The sequence below is a fragment of the Belonocnema kinseyi genome, chromosome 2, assembly GCF_010883055.1.
Source record: "Belonocnema kinseyi isolate 2016_QV_RU_SX_M_011 chromosome 2, B_treatae_v1, whole genome shotgun sequence".
Lineage (NCBI taxonomy): Eukaryota > Metazoa > Arthropoda > Insecta > Hymenoptera > Cynipidae > Belonocnema > Belonocnema kinseyi.
Window position 1 is genome coordinate 6,449,644 of NC_046658.1, and position 5,804 is coordinate 6,455,447.

General features: G+C 30.7%; 1 protein-coding gene across 1 annotated transcript in view; it reads right to left on the reverse strand.

The window, feature by feature from the left end:
• LOC117168207 (transmembrane protein 218-like) overlaps nt 1–3,683 on the reverse strand; it is a 90,541-nt gene extending 86,858 nt beyond the window's left edge. Inside the window, exon 1 of the mRNA XM_033353684.1 lies at nt 3,660–3,683. The gene's annotated coding sequence lies outside the window, so the exon portion shown is untranslated. The remainder of the gene's footprint in view (nt 1–3,659) is intronic.
• Between the last annotated feature and the right edge of the window lie 2,121 nt (nt 3,684–5,804).

Below are 5,804 nucleotides of genomic sequence, written 5' to 3' on the forward strand. Positions count from 1 at the left end.
GTAGAGGCGCGACAAGCAACCATATACTCGGACGCGCCAATTTATAGTGCATTTGGAATCCAAAGTGGTAATAATCTAATTTTACTTCATAAGTTAATGAAAAAATAATTTTAATTGAGTAAAAAAGGTCTTGAAGGAATTGGAAAACTCTAAAGACTTTTTGAAATCAAAAGTAGACCCAACATGTAGCAAATAGGTTAGTATAAAATAGTGATAAAAAATTTGAATTAAAAATTTTATTTTTTATTTAAGTTATAATTTGTTTAGAAATGGATAGAAAAGTGAATCTGAAGATACAGTTAAGTTTTATTTAAATTTAAATAAGCTAAAAAAGCTGTCAGGTTATATCAACCAGAATTATGGTTAAATATGTCCTTACTATTTTTTTCTGGCTAAAGAAAATAAAATTCTGAATAGCAATTTCCTTATAAATACTTATACAAATTTTTTTTCTAAATTTCCTTATAGACCTAGACAAATGTCTTCTGAAATGTTGCATTTTTTAAATATTTGTGAATTTAGTGGTATGTGAGTTTTTTAACAGCTGTAAAGTGTAAGGAGCATTTTCAAAAGTCAAAGGAAATTACGGCTTGCTTCTACAAATTAGCTAAGGCCATGTTATAAATATGAACCATTTTTTTTCAAATTGAAATAAGAAGTGACCTAATCTTACAAAATGTCATTTTCCCTGATCCAAAAATCTAACTTTAAAAAAATGTAAGTTTGCTTAATTTTTTTTAAACATTTAATACTAAGAATTGCAATAATTTTCGTATTTCTGTTGTTTTAATATTTGAGCTAATTGCATTTTTTAAACTGCAATCATGAAAAATAATATAAACCAATGCTATAAATTCACAGAACTATTATGTACTTTAATAATCTATTTTTTTTTAATTTTACGCCGTTTTCATTTTATATTATTTGTAATAAATATATGTTTCCTTATTTTTTTATTTAGTTTCATTTAATTTCTCTGAGCTTCTCTGACCCTAGTGAATTTTTAGAATATACTCAAAGATTTTTTTCGGCAGGGAGGTGCTGAATTATGGCATAAAAATGTGGAAAAAATACCATTTGTCAGTAAAAAAGGTGGTTAAAATGCAGAAAACAATGTACCAAAGGAAAAAGCAGCAACTTATTGACCGGTACGTGGAATGAAGGTTATGTTTACACTGCGTATAGTGGAAGGTTTCAACAGTTAAAAAATAGTGTTTTGCATAAAATTGAAATAATTTTAATAATTACAAAATATAAAAAAAGATTGATAAAGCATTTTTAAAAGAAATGCAGTTGAAAATGAGTTGATATTTATCATTATATGTGGGTTTTTAATTTTGAAATTCACCTAGCTTTCAAATTACTTAAATAAATGCAAATGCGATTTTTTTAGTTTGAACATTTTTCTCTGGAAATTCGTACAATAAAAGAAATATGAATTGAAAATAGTGAAAAAATTATTTGTAGTAAATACGTGAAACTAAAAAAAGTGAAAATATAAATAAATGTTTGAATTTGAACATTTTTGATAAAAAAAGCCGTGTTGAGTTGAACAACTGTAAATATATGTAAATATTGTCATGACTTTTTTTTAATAAATTGCAGTTCGAGTATAAATAATCGAAAAACCTTGTTTACATCCTTCAGGCTTGAAAAATATTCGTCTCTGCGCGCACATAACCTCACCCACATATCACTTTTACTGCATTTCGCGCAATTTTTAATCTTTTTTTTAAGTGAACCATCGGGAATGTCACCCTTTCGATATATTAAACAAGGTTTTGGAAATATAATAAAATAATAAGTACATTCCAAGTAGGACTTGGACCGACTGTCACTTTTGCACTTTCCAAAACAGCACCTCTTGTGCGCACCAACCTTTTTTCTTTTCAATGGATTTTCTCCTGGTCTATTAGACATTTCTTTTTTGGGAAGTTTTTTAACTTCTAGTTGTTCGAAATAGTTTTTTTTCGTCAATGTTTACTATTCTCACATAAGTTTCAGTCAAAATTGACCGAAACTCACATGGAAGTGCTATATATCTTTAGCGGTTGCGCAATATCGTTTTCTTAAAAGAAAAAGTTTATCAGAACCCACTGCTTAATTTCTCCATCTTGGATGATTAAGGATGATTAAGTAAGTTATTTTAAAATGTAAAATATCAGAGATAACATTTCTCGTAAATTTTGTTGGGGTATCTTTATGGACATAGGAAACAAGGGACTAGGCATGCCATCCTAACTTCAGCGATCGGGGTTGATTTCACCCCTACTGAAAAGTCCTATATAGGTTCCTATATAGGAACCTACATCGGATCCTATATAGGATCCTACATAGGAACCTATGTGTTTACCTATAGGTGCCACCTATATAAGATGACACAGGATCCTATAAAGGATCTTATATAGGTTCCTGTATAGGATCCTGTATTTGTTTCTGCATGGGACCATACCCAGATGCGCAGTACGTACCATCAATTACCATGAGGTATCATTAGTTAGGTACCATCAGTTAGATGCCATTATGTACCTTATTAGGGAGTGTCCTATACAGGATCCTATATAGGAACCTATATAGGAATTAACAGTAGGGACGGGCGGCGGGGAGAATTCTATTGGGATCTGAAATCATGACGCCAGAAGGGGGATTTAAACAAAGATGGCCGGCGACAACGGGGTCACTCTGCAACTGATACATTGTGTTGTTAGTGAATTTTAATCCTTTTCGGTGCTTAGTATGTCAAAGATGTCGCTCAGCATTGCTGAAATTTGTAAATTTACGTTATTCACTCCTTCGTGTAGAAATTTTGTGAAAGGAAAAAAGGTGTGACACGCTGGACACATATTATTTTGTGTAAACTAGCCGCATGATCAAACGAGCATAAAGCTAATTGTTTTTTGTTTACAATTGTCCAGTTTGCGGTACCAGTTTTTAGTATCTTTTCCCTGCACTGCAATCTACAAAAAGTACATTTTCAGATCATAATTGAGCATGTTTTTTATATATAAAGAAGGAAATTATTCACTCCAATAATAATATTAATATTTTCTTGGCAGTTTTTGAAAAAAACTTCAACCAGGCAAAACTCAAGTTTTCACAATATTTTCGATATGTATAAAAAATAAAAACGATTGTGCTTCACGTATTTTAAGGAACTTGTAATTAGTTCCTATAAAAATTCTGAGGTTATAAAATAAAACTATAGACAATTAAGATGACTCAAATGGTATCTAAATTATTTTTAAATTCAAAATATTACAAAATATATTTTGCTCTAGAAATCAATGTGAACTGATCTGTTCGAAATGAGTAATCCTCACTTTTAACATGCAGAGAACAAACACACATATGTTTGAGGTTACCTAATTCTCCAGTTTTAGAACATTTTCCCATCGCTTTCTCTGATTGATCATTTCTTTAGGATTATTTTTATTAACCTCTTTAACAAAATCTTTTTTAATCAAGGAAAATTGATGAAATCTAACATCTAGGGTTTTGCATGCCTTGTTTGAACATCCGAAAACAGAGCAAAATCTTTTACTTTTGCTTTTCCTCGGACTGAATTTCGTACCTAGATCGCCTATTTCTGCATTATTGGACTTTTTTAATTTGATGATTTAAATCGTAGCATTTAAAAAATATATTTATATCCTACTCACGACTTTCTGCTTTCCGCCGACGTTTTCTGCCCACTTGGGGCTGCACCTTAATATCGTATAGTGTTGGCTCGTTACCTGAAATTACCGGTAACGGTAGAAATTTCCGGTAAAGTAGAGGAAATTCTCCGGTAACGAATGGTAACGATATTTTTTTGAATTTCAAGACTAAATTTGAATTTCTTATTGTTTTTGCGTTTATTTGATATAATATTCTTCAATATTCGTCACATTAAATAACTTGTGGGAAAACTTTCACGTTTAAAAGTGTTCCTTAACCTCTACGGTGGGATTTGGTTTTGCTTAAAAATGTATGCGCACATTATTTTTTGCAAAAATATTGTTTCTTTTAATTGCTCACACTTTGCAGATTGAGTAGACAGCAATTACGTGTGTATTTTTTACATAAAAAAGTCTATGAAAAACATTTCTTGAACATAATGTTTCGAAGGGTATCTAACCTAATCTGTTGAAACGTTGTAGGAATTTTGCAGTTTCACACCATCATGAAGAATACAAGTATTATTACTATGCTGATTATTAATAAGAAGTGACACATTACATGTTTTCAAAGGTTTTGGAAAGATATTGGCAGATACGTAATTTTCTATAATAATAGATAAGGGTAAGATAAGAGAGTGGTTTCAAGAAAACATTCTAAGTAGGTATATAATATAAATAAAAATTCAATACTATTGTTTGCAAAAAAAAACCGTTTTATTAAATTTTTTTATTAATGTACAAACAATAAAAGAAGCGTAAGCATATGGAAGACAATTAACGAATACACCAATTTTTCTCGTTAAATAAAAGATTAATTTCCGAATTCAGTCTATTCAAATTCCATTCAAATTCAGTCTATTTTAATCCTATATTATGTTTCTAGTAACATTTCCTTTGTCTTTGAAAGCACATGTTGTTTATTGTACTTTTAGAGCATTTTGCAGATTAGGATACCTTTTCACGGATGTCAGTTTTTAATTAATCGTGGATAATATTAATTCAACGATTAGTTCAAAACAGGTATCTGTGAAAACGTACCCGTATTTAGGGGTTCCCTACCGATAGAAATCTCTGAGTATTCTCAAGCGAAATAGCCTGGCCCATTTGAGTCTATAAGCAGAGTCGATTTGAATGATTTATTCTCGGAGATAGTCTGAGAGATTTGGGTCCTTTTCAAGGTCCTTTTAGTGGTCCTTATAAGAGTGTTGCGACGGTATTATAATGTTTCTTTTGTATTCGTCAAGTACCCAGGAAAAAAGAACCGATAAAAATCGCGTCGGTTTGAATTGCGTATCTGTCATTTGCAGATTGAAAGAATGAAAATTCAATCAGTTGGCCATATTTTTAATCGGTCAAGTGAGCGCGGTGCTTTAAATCTGCCATTCCACATTCGTTAAAATGATTAGTGAATAGAGTTGAATGAGACTGACAAACCTGAAATAATTCCTATGAGCATCCTACGATTCATTAAAGTGCATATGAATGGGTTGAGATTCAATACTTTTTGGCCATTTTTTTAGCTTTTTTGTGGCAAAAAAGTCACCGTAATTGATTAAAAATGTGTAATATGTTTTTTATCCATAAGAAAATATTTTTATTCATAATTGTCTATAACAAAATAACTATGAAATTAAAAAAATCTGCTTCTAAATTTTAATCCGAAAGCTTAACAAAGGATCCTTGAGTGTTGGCTACTCTATTGATATAGCCTCTCTGGTTGTTATTTATGATCGAATTTTTATTTCAATTTCAGCCTTTTTGCTTGTTATTTATGATCGTATTTCTATTTCAATTTCGGAAAGGACATTTTAAAGTCTTTAAAACATTTAAAACAGATACCTGGAACTTTAATTATGTGCAGATAACTGGCGCCACCCTGATCGTATAGACAACTATTTGCGGTCTTTAAATGCAAAAATTTTTCAATTATTTTTACGATGATTATATTGTGTTGACAACACGCGGTTCGACTTATTGTTAAATTGTTGTTTTTTATCATTTAACGAATTTCTTCGGAACAGATTGAAAATAACACAGGCCCACAAAAAAACAAAAGTGTCTGTGCAATTGACCAGACCTATATATTATTATGTATTTTTCGACGCTGAATCCGAATTTGCAATAAAAAAGTAGGGTCCAGCTACT